Source organism: Corvus hawaiiensis, chromosome 12, assembly GCF_020740725.1.
Source record: "Corvus hawaiiensis isolate bCorHaw1 chromosome 12, bCorHaw1.pri.cur, whole genome shotgun sequence".
Lineage (NCBI taxonomy): Eukaryota > Metazoa > Chordata > Aves > Passeriformes > Corvidae > Corvus > Corvus hawaiiensis.
The window spans coordinates 11403659-11420050 of record NC_063224.1 but is presented as its reverse complement, the minus strand read 5'-3'; the positions used below and the strand labels follow the sequence as shown (position 1 = coordinate 11420050).

General features: G+C 42.2%; 1 protein-coding gene across 7 annotated transcripts in view; it reads left to right on the top strand.

The window, feature by feature from the left end:
• The first annotated feature begins 6861 nt into the window (after positions 1–6861).
• Positions 6862–16392, top strand: part of CHD9 (chromodomain helicase DNA binding protein 9) — an 87221-nt gene continuing 77690 nt past the window's right edge. For 5 of the 7 annotated variants that reach the window (XM_048317121.1, XM_048317117.1, XM_048317120.1 and 2 more), the window contains exons 1-2: positions 6862–6956; positions 15039–15116. The gene's annotated coding sequence lies outside the window, so the exon portion shown is untranslated. Of the gene's footprint in view, positions 6957–7126; positions 7145–15021; positions 15117–16392 lie in introns of those variants that run through there. The other 2 variants (XM_048317115.1, XM_048317116.1) reach the window with 2 other exon arrangements.

The following is a 16392-nucleotide window of genomic DNA, read 5'->3' as shown; positions in this document are numbered from 1 at the left end:
TAAAAATGTCTGGTATTAGTGGCACCAAAAAAAGAATTTTCTTTTTCCTTAAATTTTTTCAGGTGAGTTTTAGTCTCAGTTAAGAGCAGAGAGTTATAAAGAATTGAACTCATGAACTCGTCTACAGTTTCATGATTACTTGGCTATTACCTCAGTGGAAATTTGAGGTTTACTTACTGAAGCCAACACTAACAAGAGACTGAATCATAGGTTTATAGTTTCACTACAATTTTTGTAAAGCAACAAATGATAATCCACATTTTCCATCAGATAAAGAGTATACGAGTTGGCTTGGCTTATTACATTATTTAGATTTACAAAACAAATTTCTCAATGTGTTCAAGACAGCACAGGACATACCAGATTCCTAGAATGTGTTCAGATACTAGAAAACAAGCTTCAGGAAAGCATGTTCCTGCCAGTACTGTCTAGATCTGAGTGGCAGCCTCATCATCCAGCTTGTCACCTGGCCCTACCCCATTTTCTTGTCACCTGCAAACCTCTCCAAGCAGCTGATAAAGCTGTTAAACCGAACTAGTCTCAATATGGGTCCCTAGGGTATTTTTTCTCTTACCAGAAGTTGTATAGTGTATTAAAACACTCCCCCATGCCTGTTCATCCAGTTTTCCATTCATCTGATTACTTACCCATTCAGAGCATGAAATCCTAACTTGGATAGATGAATACTGCAGGATATGTGATGAAAAGCTTAACAAAAGCTGAGATAAGTGACATCCACTGCTCTCCTGTCATCCACAAAGCTAATTTTACCACAGAAAAATACTTCATATCCTGTAACTAGCTCTTTCGTACCAGAATAAGGACACCTTTCACTTTGCAGGCAGCTGAAAACTCAGCTTTTCAAAGGAAAGTTAATATTCCGGCAGCTCCAGAGCAAACCCGTGTCCATGGGAAGGGCCACAGGAGGGCAGCAGGACCTTTCTGCACGGAGGAACAACGAGAGGGTTGGGCGCACCGGGCACAGCCACTGCTCGGCCGCGCTCTGCCTCGCCTGTCACACGTAAGTACTGAATTAAAACGTAACATTTTAGGGATTTATTCCATAGGCTGCTCAGAACAGGAATATGCATGCCCACTTTATATAAAACAGTATTTCCAGCTCTAATTTCAGAGGTGCTTAAATGAACTCTAAAAACCCAGGGGATGTTCTATGTTTTCCCTCAAGCTTAAGGGGTCCCAGTGTTGCCTAGTTTTACAGCTAGCTGTGGAGTGAAAGCAGTCCCAAAGCTACAACCTTAAAAAGTTTAGTAGAGCTACACGGGCAAGCCCTCAAAGTCTATTGTTTATGGTTTGCAATTACTCTTGACTATCTGAGCTGCTTTTCCTTCAGGAGGATTCCCTCCCTACTCCAGTTCAAGAATAAGCAACTGACAAATTAATAACTTATTCTTACTTCTATTTTGTACATTCAGACTCCCTGAGGAGTTTCTGAAGCTTCTGTTATTCTGAAGTGTTGTCCTATCCTATCAGAACTCGATAATACATTGATTTTTCCCACTCCTTACCAAACTTTTACCAGAGGCTTTTGCATGGAAAATCACACTATGAAAAGCCAGTGCCCATAAAGCAGACAGAGTTCTGCAACTTTATTCGAATAAAGGGAGAGAGTCCACCGGACATGTGCCCGTGGGGTTTTGTCTCTCGAGGTTTCGAAGGGTGCAGCCTCCTTTTATCCTAAACTCCCGGCCGCATGTTGCCCTCTCCTTTTCCCTACTGGCTGAGGTACTAGGAAGGTACAGCCTTCCCGAACCGCCTACCACAAAGCCCCCCTTGAACCTGTCATTTTACCCCAAAGTTCAGAATTCAGGCTTGTGCAGACCCACTCGTCTGTTTCAGGAGCCAAGCTGTCTGGGCTCTGCAACAAACCTGCTGCCCAAAGTTAGTAGAGACATTAAGACCCATTTCAAAGGCTTTAACACCCATACCATCACCCATCGAATTGTTTGCAAAGACATTTAGCGCACACCTTCCCTCTCGAGGACTGTAGAAATAGCAGAAAAACACTTTTCTACAGCTATAATTGATTTCTTTCTCTCCTGAAAACTCCTCCCTACCAAACCACTCTGCAGAAAACTGCAAGGAGGCCTCAGTGCTGCCTTACGGAGACAAGAGAGAGTCAGGTGACCTGAGCTCCATGTGCTCATCACAACCTGCAGCTGGGCTTAATAAAGGGCTGTTTTCTTCCTAACACAAGAGCCTAGAGGAGGTCCTGTATTCCCCTTCTTCTTTAAAAGTGATCTTTACAGACTACACCTTAAACTCCAACTCACAAATCGCAGTGCCTAGAATCACAAACTGACCCCAGCCTATCAAGATACAAACTTCTGTTCTTTCAAAAGACAATGCAGTAAACCTTTGCTAAAACTTAAAATTGGGCACTGCCATGTGTACCCTAAAAACGTGCTTTATAAGTTTCTTAATAAAAAACATGATGTGGTAGAAAAAGAATTTTTCAGTAAGCTCAGATTTAAAATGTTCACCCTTCATACCTCCTATTTCATGACAAATTTCAATACTATCATTAGGGCTTCATCAAATTAACAGCATACTTGTGGCTGTCATTGTGGTAAGCAGACACAGATGTAGGTGTTTGAGGAAACAGCAACGAAAATAGTTTCAGAAATCAGCATTTTGATACTTGACTGCAGGTTTACTCAATTTACATCAGTAGTACGCAGCTGCCAGTTAAACTTTTAGGACATAGTAAAAGTAGAACACTCTAGCTGCCAACAGATTTCCATATTACAAAGCAGATTATTTGCACATATAATTAGCAATCAGATCTTTATTTGTAGTTGTTTATCACAATATGAAAGGTTTATATGCAGAATTCCAGCCTCTATTTCTGATCCACATCCTTGGACGCAATTGTTCTCAAGCACTGTCAAATAATTAAATTTTGTCCTAATCTAAAAAGATTTATAACGATATCCTGATTTACATCTGTCTCTGCTAGGCCATGAGAGAAACCATCTGCTTCCGGGTACTTCCTTTGCATCTGCAGTGTTTCAGATGTGCAGGTGCACAGCATAGCTGCTCCCTGCAGGAGTTCCAGTGTTCATTCCAGCTCACACAAAACCACAAACTGCCACACAACAGCACAAGGAAACAAGCAGGGCTCCCCGATTTGAACCGTATGGGAACATGTGACTTTGAATATATTCAAAGGTAAAATGATATGAGCAGAGCCCCTCACCTTGCAGAGTTGTTAATAGCTCCAGAAATTACCTGGAGAAAGTGTTCCCTGTTCATGCTGCAGGTTGCAGAGGCACCCACTGAGCAACCGAACATCTCAGCAAGGGCTTGTTTTGTATGGCACTGCAGGTCTTCACCTGCATCCCAGATTTTACCAGGCTTTTAGAGCACAAAGACACAGAGAGAGATGCTCCAACACAGCGATCTGTGCACACAGCTGCCCTCTGCTTTCCCAAGCCACACAGAGTGGCTACTGAGAGGGATCAAAGCAGTCACTGTGGCAACAGTGAAATCTCAGCAGCACATTCAGTTGCATGAGAACTTTATTGCTCTCTCCAGCTACCTGAAGGGAGGAGGTTGTAGTCAGGTGGGGGGCCGTCTCTTCCCCTCAGTAACAAGTGATAGGACAAGAGAAAATGGCCTCAAGTTGTGCCAGAGAAGGTTTAGATTGGAGATTAGGAAACATTTGTTCACTGAGAGGGTTATAAAGCATTGGAACAGGCTGCCCAGGGAAGTGGTGGAGTCACCATCCCTGGAGGGATTTAAGATATGTAGATGTGACATTGAGGAACATGGGCCAGTGGTGGGTTTGGCAGTGCTGGGGGAACGGTTGCACTCAATGAGCTTAGAGGTCATTTCCTACCTAAATGATTCAATGGGTCATTTGAGCCCTGACCTAATACCTCTGCAGCAACTTCCATGGATAACCGAAGTACAGAAAAGCTCAGCAACTGATTTCCTCTATTAGAGGTTTTCTTGCAAAATTTTATTCCACACCTACAGAAGGATAAAGGATGAATATCCTTGTTTTGAGTACACAGGACTTCTCCCTCTATAGGCTACAATGAGTTACAAGACACACACGTGGTAAATCCTGAGCAGAATAAATCACTATAGTTCTGTAAGAACCGAAAACATTAAAAAATGCATGTGTTCTAAAAGTGTGGTACATGAGACATTTGAAGAAAAGTATTTATTTAAAAAAAAAAGAAGAGGAGGGACAAAGTATTCTTTCACTCTTACCAAACCCAACATTTCAAAAGAATCACCAATACACTATAATCAAGACAATATAATTACCTTGTGAAGCAGTGCTGCTGAGAAAATAAAGATACCATAAAATACATAAAACCTGTTAAAATTATGATTGCTTGAAACAATAGTAGGATTTCAGGGTGGTAATGTAAAATGTAAGAAGCTTTGATGGAAATAAAAATTAACACTGTGTAAAAGCCATCTCCAAAACTGATGAGACAGTAATGTGTTTAAGAAAATGAAGCCTAGAAAAAAAAATCACCATTTAATTCTGTACATTTATGCAATCTGTTTTCTAACTTTTAAAAGGAGCCATCTAAACATTAAATGCTCATGAGTTGCAACGTCCTTTTGAGCAGCAGAATAACCAGTCACATGATCCTATTTTCAGTCGTTCATGTGATTTATGATTCTAAGCTTGTGCTCTCAACTTATGACACTGCCATTCACACTATCCAGAGCTGAGAGCACTTCACAATGTTACACTGGTGTTGATAGCTTTATTAAGGAAGCACTACCATTGGCTGGCTAATTGTAATAAAAGGGTGAAGGCTACCTTTTTTCCATTGAAGTACTTGCTTATTTCTCTATGGGAGCTACAGGAGCAAAGACATAAAGGTTTTGATTTAGAAGCCATTAGGACTTAAAAAAAACCCCCAACAACTATATTTATTTTTTGAAGTTTTTCTCAATTGCTAGTGAGAGAAAAGAAAATTAGGAAGAAAAAATCTATAGGGCTGGCTAAAAGAAGAGAGTAACACAGAAAGTTTAGCATAAATATTAACAGTAGTCTTCTGAATAGTCTGAGAGGAAAATTAAAGTTTTTATGATGAAGGATTTGACAGATAGGGAGAAAAATAAAGGTACTGTAAAGCTAAAACATTGAAGCAGCTTGCTTAAAGGCTTGTCCTCTAAACTAATGCCGAGCAAGAACCTACCTTATGCTTGTAGGTACAGAATCTCAATAGAGAAACTATTTAGAAACTCTGAAATCAATTAATGAGTTACAATATATAATTAAGCATATAAGATACACAACAAATCTGACTCTTGGTATAATGATAAAATTTATCTTAAATTATATCCTAACCCTAGAAGCAACAGGTTGGAGAGAACCAGAAGCATATCCCTAGTTCCCTGCCAGCAAGGAAGGGAAGACTTAGGGTGAGATTTCTGATTGCCTCTATGCATGCGGTCCTCACAGGCACAATACCCAAGCATAGATAACTCTGACTGAGAATTTTCTTATATTCCTGGAATTCTTAATTCAGTCTTTAGGTCAACTCACAAGAGCTATGTAACTGCCCACGTAAAGTGTTTCTTCTTCTTTTTTTTTTTTTTTTTTTCTCTATTTATTTGGCACCATAAGTAAAGCTGCAGGCAAGACCCAACAAGGTTTCTCATTTCAGCCATGCTACAAACTCCCTCCTCGAGCTTTTTGCTCTGCTGTCCTGCTACAGGCAAACGACTCCTGTAACAGCTTTGTAGCTTGACACTTCAAAAATAAAAGTTATTTCAGATAATATTGAAGTGGTTTTGGCAATGGTTACTTCTGAATTTTCATCTTGAAATCAATACTTGGGGATAAATGCGCTTAATTTTAATATGTTTGGAAAAGTATTACGTAAAAGAAAAAGCTTATAGTTAATTTTGTAGGAATGTATGTGCCCTTTTAGCATGTTCAAGAAATGTATCCCAAAGTGGCTTGATATGGTGTACCTGAGGCTACGCTCGTCCTGCCTGGCATCCACCTTTTCCTTTGACAGGCGGGAATTTCCCTTGCTCTCCCTGCAAGCACTTGGCTTTCAATGGAAGACCTGGTGGGTCAGATGAACTGAGCTGCCAGCCCACAGGCTCCGCCGGAAGGGAGGGAGAGCCTTGGCTAACAAGCAGCATCCCCAGTGTCGGTGTCAAACGCGCCCCCGCGATTTCCTAGAGCGAAGGCGGCATTCCCGCTGCTGAGCGCGTTCTTCCCGAAGCACGACCGGGGCGCCCACAGCGGCTGCGTGAGCGCCTCGCGAAAACGCGCTGGAGCGCCAAGTTTCCCTTTCCCAGGGAAAATCCCCGCTCCCCCCTCCGCCGCCACGGGCCTGCCCCGCATCCCGGCCCGGCCTCCGCCGGAGCCTCCGGAGTAACCGCGCCCGGGATTGGCTTCTCCCGGCACAGGGGCCATATTGGATATACCCAGCCCGCCGCGCGCACCATTTCATCGGCTCCGCGCCGCCCGCCCCCGCCCCACCAGGGCGGCTCCTCCCGTGGGGGCTGCGGCGGGAGGGAGAAGGTGTCTCGGGAAGGAAATTCGCACGCTCCCGGCTCCCCTCTCCGCCCCCCGCGCATCCCCGCCCCGCGCACGCCCCTTCCCGCGCCCCGTCCCCGCTCCGCCCGCCTCTTCCTCCCCTCACGCCGCTCCCTCCCTCCCTCCCTCTCCGAGCCGCCGTGTCAGCGCGCGGCGGCGGCCCCCGCGCGGGCGGCCAATCAGCGCGGGGGTGACAAATATGCAAATGCGCCCCCCAGCCCGTCCCCGCGGGTTCGCTGGGGCCGGTGGGGTCGCGGCGCGGAGCGAGTGAAACTTCGCCCCCCCCCCCTCCTCCCCCCCCCCCCGCGCGGGGCCCCTCCCGCGCAGCGCCCGCGGGGAGGAGCGGGGAGAGGCGCGGGGACAGCGCCGAGCACCGCCCGCGCCGCCCGCCGGCCTGCGACACCGCACGGTGAGTGCCGCCCTCGCCCGCCGGCTCCCGGGGGGGGGGGGGGGGACACGGGGGGAATCCCCGCGGGGGGGAGGGGAAGCCGCCGCCGCGCCCGCCCGCGGCCGCCCCGGCGCGGAGCTGTCACAGGCGCGGGGTATCGCCGCCTCCTGCCGGGCAGCGGCGGCGGCTCCGTAATGGCGAACCGGGCGGTGAGTACGTGCGGAGGGACGGGCAGGCCGCGGTCCAGGTGCCGGAGACACCGGACGGCCCCGCCGGCCCTGCCCGCCCCTGCTGCCGCCGGGGTCGGCGCGGCGCGGCCTGCTCGGCACCCGGGCTCTCCCCGCCGCCGCCCCCGCCCGCTTCCGCCCCTCGCCGACACCGCCGGGCGCGGGGCTCCGCGCCGGCCCCTCGCACCTCGCCGGCGGAGGTGGGAGGAGGAAGGGGGGCGGCGGCGAGGCGAGGCTTTTCCCGGGGGCGGCGCGGGTGGAGCGGGCAGGATGGAGGCGGCGGGGGCGCCCAGGGATGTGGTCCCCGCCACCCGCGGCCCCGCCACGGCGCCCAGAGGTGGCCGGGGGTGGGGGCGAAGTTTGGGGGGAGGAATTGGGCCTTCCCGGAGTAGCGGGGTGGGGGGAGAGCCTGAACGTCCCGCCCTCTTCCAGGTAAGAAGATGGCAGGGCGAAGGGAAGAGGGCTGGTCTCCTTAGGGGAGTCAGAGGAAAAGGCTGCATGTCCCTCTCCCCCACCGAGGAGGTGGCAGGGACAGAAAAGGGTTGAGTGGAGGAAGATAGGGAGGGCAAGGATGTCCCCGGCCACCTTGTGTCGTTTAGGAAGGTACTGTGAGGCAGGGAAGGGATGCAGACCCTCCCAAGCAGAACAGTGGGCATGGCAGACCTGGCTTCTCATCACACAAGATAATAGAGGTGGGCAGAGGGAGAAATTAAAATCATTTCCCAGGGCAAGGGAAGCAGTAAGGAAAAGAGGAGCTGAGTTTGGCAGCCCACTGGCTTGCATCGACCACACCAGGAAACGTGGGAGCAGGGGAAAGGAAGATGGCAGGGGAGGGTTGACACGAGGTGAGGTGTGTCTGGGAGAGATGGAGATGGGCATGCAGTCTGCTCTCCTGGGCTGCAAGATTGCTGAGGTGAGGAGAGCTGGTGGTGCATGGCCACAGGCTCCTGCTGCATGGGTGGAGGCTTAAAAGGGGATTTGGCTGTCAAACTGCAGGGCTGGAATTTATGGACTGGCGTTTTCCAGATAGGGGCTGCAAGCTGACCTCCTCCGGGGATGACAAGGAGAGGATTAGGATTCTGAGGCCAGCTCGGTACTGTGGGTAGATGGCACTGGGTGGATAGGTGGCATGCATCTTTATTCTAGTGAAGTGGAGAAATTGTCACATTTCCCAATGAGGCTTTAACACAGCAAAAGGTTAAAACCTCTTCATTCCTTCTTTACACACAAATTTTTGTGAACGGGGATGAAAACCAGGTGGAAAGGATTTTGAATTCTCTCTTTTTTGTTGGATAGCTGTGACAACAAGGTTGATGCAGACGCTTTCAGTTTGCAAGAAATGGTTTGGTCTCCTCACTGTTGCATCCTAAGTGCCTTGAATCTTTAGCAGCTGAGAACTTCCTTCAGTTCGTGAAAGCCATTTAACTTCATCAGTGTGAGAAGATACGGCTTGGTCTCCTGCCATTATGTTGAAGACAGCTGAACCCTTCTGTGTTACAATTCATGCTCATGGGGGACAAAGTAACAATTTCTGTGGCAGGATAGGGTTTCTAGTTCTCTTGGGTATTTTTTGAGACTTTAAAAAGTAGCCTTAAAGAGTAACCCTCCTCTCTCAGGAGAGCTAGGCCCGTCAGTCCTAAGAGATCATTGCAACTCTTTTTAAACCTGGATCATTTGACACCAAGTTCCCAATTGGCAGGTGTGAGGTAGAAAAATTATTTCACCTTGTTTTACATGTAATCATTTGCATGCAGTTATAAATATGTTTATAATTCAAAGCAGAATATTAATATTCCATCATTTTTGAGCAAAATCTGGATTTTTATCCTGTCCCTGAATTTTAACGTTTTGTTGCACAGATCAACTTTCTGTTAGTTTCACAAGGTAAATATTCTAAAATCAACGATTATTCCTATCTTAGACTTTGTGAACTATTAAGGAAAGAGTAGCACTGAGTAGTTTTTACACACCTTCAGCGCCTTACACCTGTAACTAATAATGACTTTTTCATTCTTCCTGCATCTGTCAGATGAGACTTCCAAAGTGCCACGGACTTCAATGCCCAGATTGTGTAAACCAAAGAGCAAAAATTAATACACGTGTTTTTGAATGTTAACCTATTCAGGGATCAGTGTGCCAGGCCCTTGGCACATGGAGAAGTTAGTGGGAAGTAAAGTAGGATGTCAGCTTAGATATCAACAGCTCTGTGGTTAATGGCCATTGTGAACTCTCTAACCTTAAAGTAAATATGAAGGAGCTTTTTTTCTTTCCCTGTTAGTGAGTAAGCATCAATTTACTTTGTATTTAGAAGATGATAAGGGCAGGCACCTAAGTAGTTACAGTGCATCTGTGCTGGTTTACCTTGTGCTAACTTGCTTGTTTGTATTTAACCAAATAGTTCTATTTATACAACTTTATGCTGCTTTTCATGATGAAGCTATGCTAATTCACGCCACTCAGAGCAAGGCTATCATTTTTTCTGTAAAAAGAAGTGGAATTTAAAGTCTTACAGTTCCTCAAGAATTTAGAGGAATCTCAGCACCTTCTCATTTCACATGAGCTGCATGTGCTAAATGCTCCTGAAGATTAGTCGAAGAGTTCAGTCATGGAAAAATGTTGATGAAAGCAGAGTGTGGTTTTAAAAAGTATTCTTAGTGTCATCTAAAAGATGTATGACATGAACCACTACTGAGAGACTATAGAGACCCTAAATCAGGGAATTTTCATTTGTTTCCTTTTATGAGTGAGATAAGTTAATGATGCAGACAGATTAAACCCAAAAGATTGACATGCTTTAAAATTGCCTTTTTTGTGGAACCCATGAAGTAAGTAGATGCACATTTGTTCTCACTTGGTTTATAGGGTTAGTTTTAAGGTGGTTTTTTTTAATGTATCTTACAGTAAAAATATTCCATATATTTATGGTATATGTATCCTTCAGACATTTCAGAAGTACAGGTAAGCTGGACAATTATATATTTTATGGGTTCAGATTCTTTACAGTGCTTTTTTCTTCTTCTATATCAGTCTCGTAGAAAGAAGTGCCCAAATACCTGCATCATCGTATTTCTTTGATACTTTTCATACAATTTAGGGTGGAGTCAAATGGCACATCCTATTCATCACTGGATTGCGGTATTCTCCTTCTTTCCACCATTATATATGAACTGAATTCTCAGTAATGCTTGGTACTTGTGTTTAGAAATCATCCAGTTGAAACATTTTTGTGTTTAACTGAAGTCTGGTAACCCTTCACACCCAGATTATTTCCTAACCCATATAATTTTGTCAATACTTTATATTCTTCCACCAACCTATCCAGAGTTGTCCTTTTAATGGTCTTGGCTCTACCAAACCATGTTAGCTGTAAGCTTAATGAAGACTTTGAAATCTCACACTTACTTGGGCTCCCTTAGTGTCCTCGTTCTATTTCCCAGTGCTCTTCCTGTAGTCAGAAGTGGTGCCTCAGGAACGCAGGGTATCTGTGTACACAGGAATGGATGATGGAGAAACCAGCTTTTTGTTTAGTCAAACCTTCAAGAATTGATAGTTAACATTATTATATTGTTGAAGTATTCTCTTTCCCTTTCAGCAAAAGAAAAATACTAGGAAGTGATTATTTTGCTGATAAAACAGCAACTGAAAAGCATTTGCAGCTTTTGCTTTTGCTGAAGGAATAGCAAGATTCTCATATTTAATCTGTCTGACCAGTTCATAAATGCGAGAGTGAGCTGGACAAAAGTCAAACAGGCTGACCACAGGACTTTCTTATTTACAGCAGTGCAGGGAGGGGAGATCGTTTTTTAAGCAGTATTTTTTTTTCTAGAAGTGTTACAAGAAAATGTATAATGTGGTTTACAATGACCATGTTTTTGAGTAAATGCAGCATTGAAAACTTGCAGAAGACCAAGTCTAAATAATCTTTAACAGTGTGGTTAATGAAGATTTATCTTTAGAAACACTAGAACCGTAAGAGTACTTTCAAAATGTGTATGTAATAGAATTCAGATGTATACTCTGTTACCTCTTAGCATGAGCTTTAGTGATCAAGTAAAAGGCTACTTTTGGAAGCACCTTGGATCCAAGTTCCACTTTCAGTGCTGACTTTACATTACATTCACTTTCTAAGCTGCAAGAAAAATGTTACAAAGTAGGAAGCATTTTTTTTAAAAGTCAGAGTTCAGTAGAAATACATTGGTAAGGTATGGCATCTGCCAGTAAGCAGATGTGTTGAAATCTTCAGGTTCATTCATACAGATTAGCCAGGCACTGCCAAATATTAATGTCTGTAGGCTGGCAGTGTACATGTGTCTTTCTCTTTGTAAGTGATACATATTTTTGTTTTAATCTTAAATCAACAGTTAGAATTTGCAGGAAGATGGAAAAATGTTCCCATCCTTTTTCTGGAGACAAATGGCAATTTTGACTTTGTTCTTTATCTGAGTCATATTAGAAAATGTAACTCTGGTTACCAAATTGTTTCCGTCTGCAGTGTTTTCTTGGGCACTTTTCCTTGTGCCGCATGAGCAGTATAAAAGGTTTGTTCACTCTTTTATGCTGGTCACTAAAATTCAGGAATTCCTCCAAAATTTGCTCTGTAAATGGCTTTTGAAAAGAAATGGTTTTATTACATTTGATACTGAACACCCTAATGAAGAAACTTTTAATTTCAGAAATATTTCATTTATGTAATGCCATGAAAGTCTGCCCATCTGATATTCCATATGTTATTGGAAATCCGAGAATTCAATACAATATATTTTTGCTTTCAATTACCCTGTAGTAAAGCTACTGTAGTTATGGCTTCCACCTACGTTAAAAACAGTGTTAGGTACGACAATAGGCTTGAGTCCATGTAATATGGTGTTGCTGGTTTCAGCATGTAGTTCTTCAAAGTATTTTTTTGCTGTTTTTCAGAAGCTAAACTAAAGTTTAGCTTCAGAGGCAGGTTTTTAGGCAAGTTCGTAAGAACTAATTCATAAATACTCTTGATAAACAGGTGAGTATTGTCCCATTTAACTGGGGAAGTTTTTTTAAAGTCCATTTTGACTGTCAGATTCTTGTGCCAAAGTATTGATGTCACAGTGAAAGTTGTCTGGAGTCTCTGTCTGTTGCAGGTAAATTCAGGAATATGTCCTGACTGTGCTGGAAACTGAGACAAGATGCAAAATGATGTTTTGCTTGAGTTATTAGTTTTAATTGATTTCCTAATTTAAGAAGAGTATACTGAATAAATTGCGAACTTGGAGTGTCTCGCTTAACATGTGCCTGAGAGGAACTCTTTTAGGAAACTTTCTTATCAAATCTCCTTATATACAGTTTTAAAAAACCCCAAAAAACAAAACAACAGAAAACTTGTAGGCAGCCTTCCTCTGAATGGGGCAGACTTGTGATATAGATGAAACTCCTTATGCTGGTAAATGTGGTGTGGAGTGGGATGTCTGAACCTGTTTTGTTCAGTAAAGTACTGGCATATCCTAATCTGGCAGTGTCAAGACTTGAAATTGTACTCTTTTTTTTCCCAATGCAGATTTCTGTCAATGTCAAGTCTTCACAGCTGCTGTCTGTACTCATCAATCAGGATCCATAGGAATCTGTAAAACAGGCACAATCCTTTGCATTGTTCTAGTTGGTACTTCCAGGTTATAAACTTGTAGTAGTGCACACAGATGCTTATCAGGCTAGAACATGAGAATTATTGGAAGATAGTGTATTATCAGATTGTGAATTGAAAGAGGGCTGTGCTCTGAAGTCTTCTGTCTCTGATGTTTTGTAATGAAATCTTGGTTTAGGGCACACGTGAAAATGAAAAGGGGTTTTTTTCTGACTTTTAATGCAAATGTTTTTCTAAATCTTAAAATGGCCTAAATGTTCCTGAGGAAAGATACCAGAATCCAGAAACATATGTTGTAGGTCTAATTTAAGGTGTAACGCTGAAATTGATGACAAAACTATAGAAAGCCTGTAATGCTTACATCTGAAATCTCAGCAGCACCAGAGGATTTTCTTTCTAAATTTACAAGGAAGTTTGTGTAACTCTTTCTAGTGATCAGAGGTAAACTGCAAACTATAAATACATTACACTGAATATGTTACTCTTTTGACAACTAAAGTTCCAAAAGAGACATTTGTATTTTATGCAGATATACTAAAAAGAAAAAAGTTGAGTGTAGTGGTATTAAAACAAAACATGGGAAATTTTTGTTTTCTGTATTAGAAATACAAGAAGGAAATCACTGAAGTCCTGAAATTTATGAGAATCTCCACAGGTACACTTTAGAGAAACAAAATTGCAGTGTTTTAAGAGCAGTACTCATTACTAATATGGATTCCTTCAGTAGTTTGGTGGCCAAATGCCTGAACTTCTCAACAGCTATTTTCACCTGACTTGGGGATAAACTTTGTTCTTTGCAAAAAGATATTCCAACCTCTTGGTATCTTTCTAGATCCCTATCAATAGTAGCAGATTAAGATGTTGTTATTCGCTGTATTATCATTGTCCCTTTATTGTAATTAACGTACACAAAATATAAATGACAAAATCTGCCGTTTTAATGCAAAGTCTAATGGGTTTGTTAAACAAACAAGAGGAAGAGTTAAAACTTATGGGAGACTATATACTGAAGCAGCAGATGCACACCTACGTGTTTTGTTCTGCAGGTGTGCGTTGAGGGCAATAACCTTTGGCAGAAAGGTGAAAAAGGTAGTTGAAAATAGTGTCTTCAACTGCTGTTAAATTTTCTAAAGGTATTTGCCAAAACTGAAGACATAAAAGCACACAAGGATGTTGTGTAAAACTAAACTGATTTATTAAAATTTACATGACATTTTAAAAACCAGAAGTTTGGGGAGCTATTCTCAACTAATTGAAGTGAAGTGTTTATTTCCTGTTACACTGACGTGTATAAAAATCTGTGGTTTAGTGTCCAAAATAAGAATTACAGATTCACAGAATAGGTCAGGTTGGAAGGGACCACAGTGGGATCATCTCGTCCAACCACCCAGCTCAGGCAGGGCCATCCCGGAGCACAGGGCACAGGATTGTGTCCAGACAGTTCTGGAATATCCCAAGTGAGGGAGACTCCACAGCCTCTGGCCAATCTGTTCAGTACTTGGGCACTGCACAGGAAAGAAGTCCTTCCTCGTGTTCAGGTGGAACTTCCTGGGCATCACCGCTCGTTCCCCTTGTCCCATTGCTGGGCACCACTGAGCAGAGCCTGGTCCCTGCTCTGAGCCCTCCCTGCATATATTTAGAGAAATAGCCAAAATACTGTTGTTCACATTTTTTTATTAGTAATAGTAATGCTTTAGAAATTCATCAAGGAACATAAGGGAATCGTGTACTTAGGGAAATGTGTATTTTTCTTTCAGTATTTTAGGAAGATACTATATTAGTTGGACTGTGAAAGATAATTTTTTAAAAACTTTCTAAGATGGTTCAATATGGATCTGGGCATGCTTATAACAAACACAGTTCTGGATCTATTTAATGAAATGTAACTTTGACTGTATATCAGTTAATTTTACCAATTCAAGATTCAAAAGCAAGGATTAAGACCTTCTCCCAAAGAAGGCATCTTTACAGAATAATCTTTTTAACACATCACACTTAACAGATACATATGTATATATATGTGTATTTAAAAGTTCACATGCAATATAACTTATGTGAGAATCTGTGGAGGTAGATCCCATTTTGGAACTTATGAAAGCTCTAAGTTCCTTTTGTGTGGATTTCTCTTTGGTACTTTGTATAATCATTAGTGAATCTTCTGCTGTCTGACGTATTTGTTGTATTTCATACTTAGAATAATGTATTGCAGACCTGGTAAATGTATATCTAGTTATTTTTTTTTTCTTCTTCTTTTCAATGTAGGATTTTTCAAACTTTTAAGTATTCCACAATTGTCTCCATATTGGAAGCTGTTCAAGCAAGTGGACACTGTCCTAAAGAGTAAGAAACATCTTTTTTTCTCTTTATTTTTAGGATTCAAGAACAATCTAGTTGAAGAAGGATACACAGGTGTTTTGGATAGCCAAAACAGAACTTTAAATAGCATTTGTCTTATATGGTAGATATAGGTGAATTAGATTTCTTTTTTTACTGTTGAACTCTTACAGGTAGGATAAATTACTTGATAGCAAGTTTTCAATTTTTCTTTTTTCAAATAATAAATTTTTGAATGCCTCTATTCAGTTAGTTAACATATTGTAAAACCTTTATGCTTTAACTTTATTTAGCCAACAAAGAACTTTCAAATAAGCAGAGATTTAGGAACAAAAAAATAGATTAAAATGTTGCATAGAACCAGACAGTTAAATAGTTTCAAACTCTATTCTAATTTCTGGATGTGAAGAGGACTTGTGCATGACAGGAGCTCTATTTGTATTATGGGATTTCCAGTACAGAAAAACAGAACATCTAGAGCAAGTTTTCTTGCTGTTTTGATACAAAATTCATATCCCTTCACATAGATGGTAAACAAAGATGGATGTATTTTAGCAACTTTCCCCTACATGTGTGTTTGGGTACATGCTTACCTCATATGAATTTTAGAAAAATACCTCTCTGCGTTAAGTGTCCCCATTATTACAGAGCAGAGACATTTTAGTTTAGCAACCTTGGAATAAGTCTTGGAAAGTTACTGAATAATAAAAGGAGGTTAAAGGTAGTAATTTATGTACCAAATTAGTACCCGATAATTTTTTTTTTTCTGGAACATTGCAGGATTTGGTACTGCTATAACCAATTTGTATCTTCCACATATGTTACAGCATTCAAAGATGTAGGGAGAGGAAATAATTGTATAAAAATCTGCTTCTCAATACAGTAATAGATTCTATGCTATCTTCTAACAAAGTTTAAGTTTGAACTGTGTTAATAGTTCTGCAAAGGTGTTTGGCATCACAAAACTATATTTAGGGAAAGAAGAATCTCTGTATTGGAACTGGAGGATGTTTGGTGCCTTGGACACAATAATCATTTTTGAAATGGAAAAACACACTGGTGTAGAATATCAGTTCCTATACAGACTGTCTGTCTTTTAATGTTAGAGAATAGATTTGTGTGCTTTGAGGCTTTTACACAGAGGCCCTAGAACCACCCCACCCCCCATGCACATTTTCCCTTAAACTTTGTAATGTTTTGAAGCCTCTTTCAGATTAAAAGAGAAACTCTTCCAATTGAGCTCCTCTACCTACTGTCAAGGCAAGGAATAGGATAAAGCTGT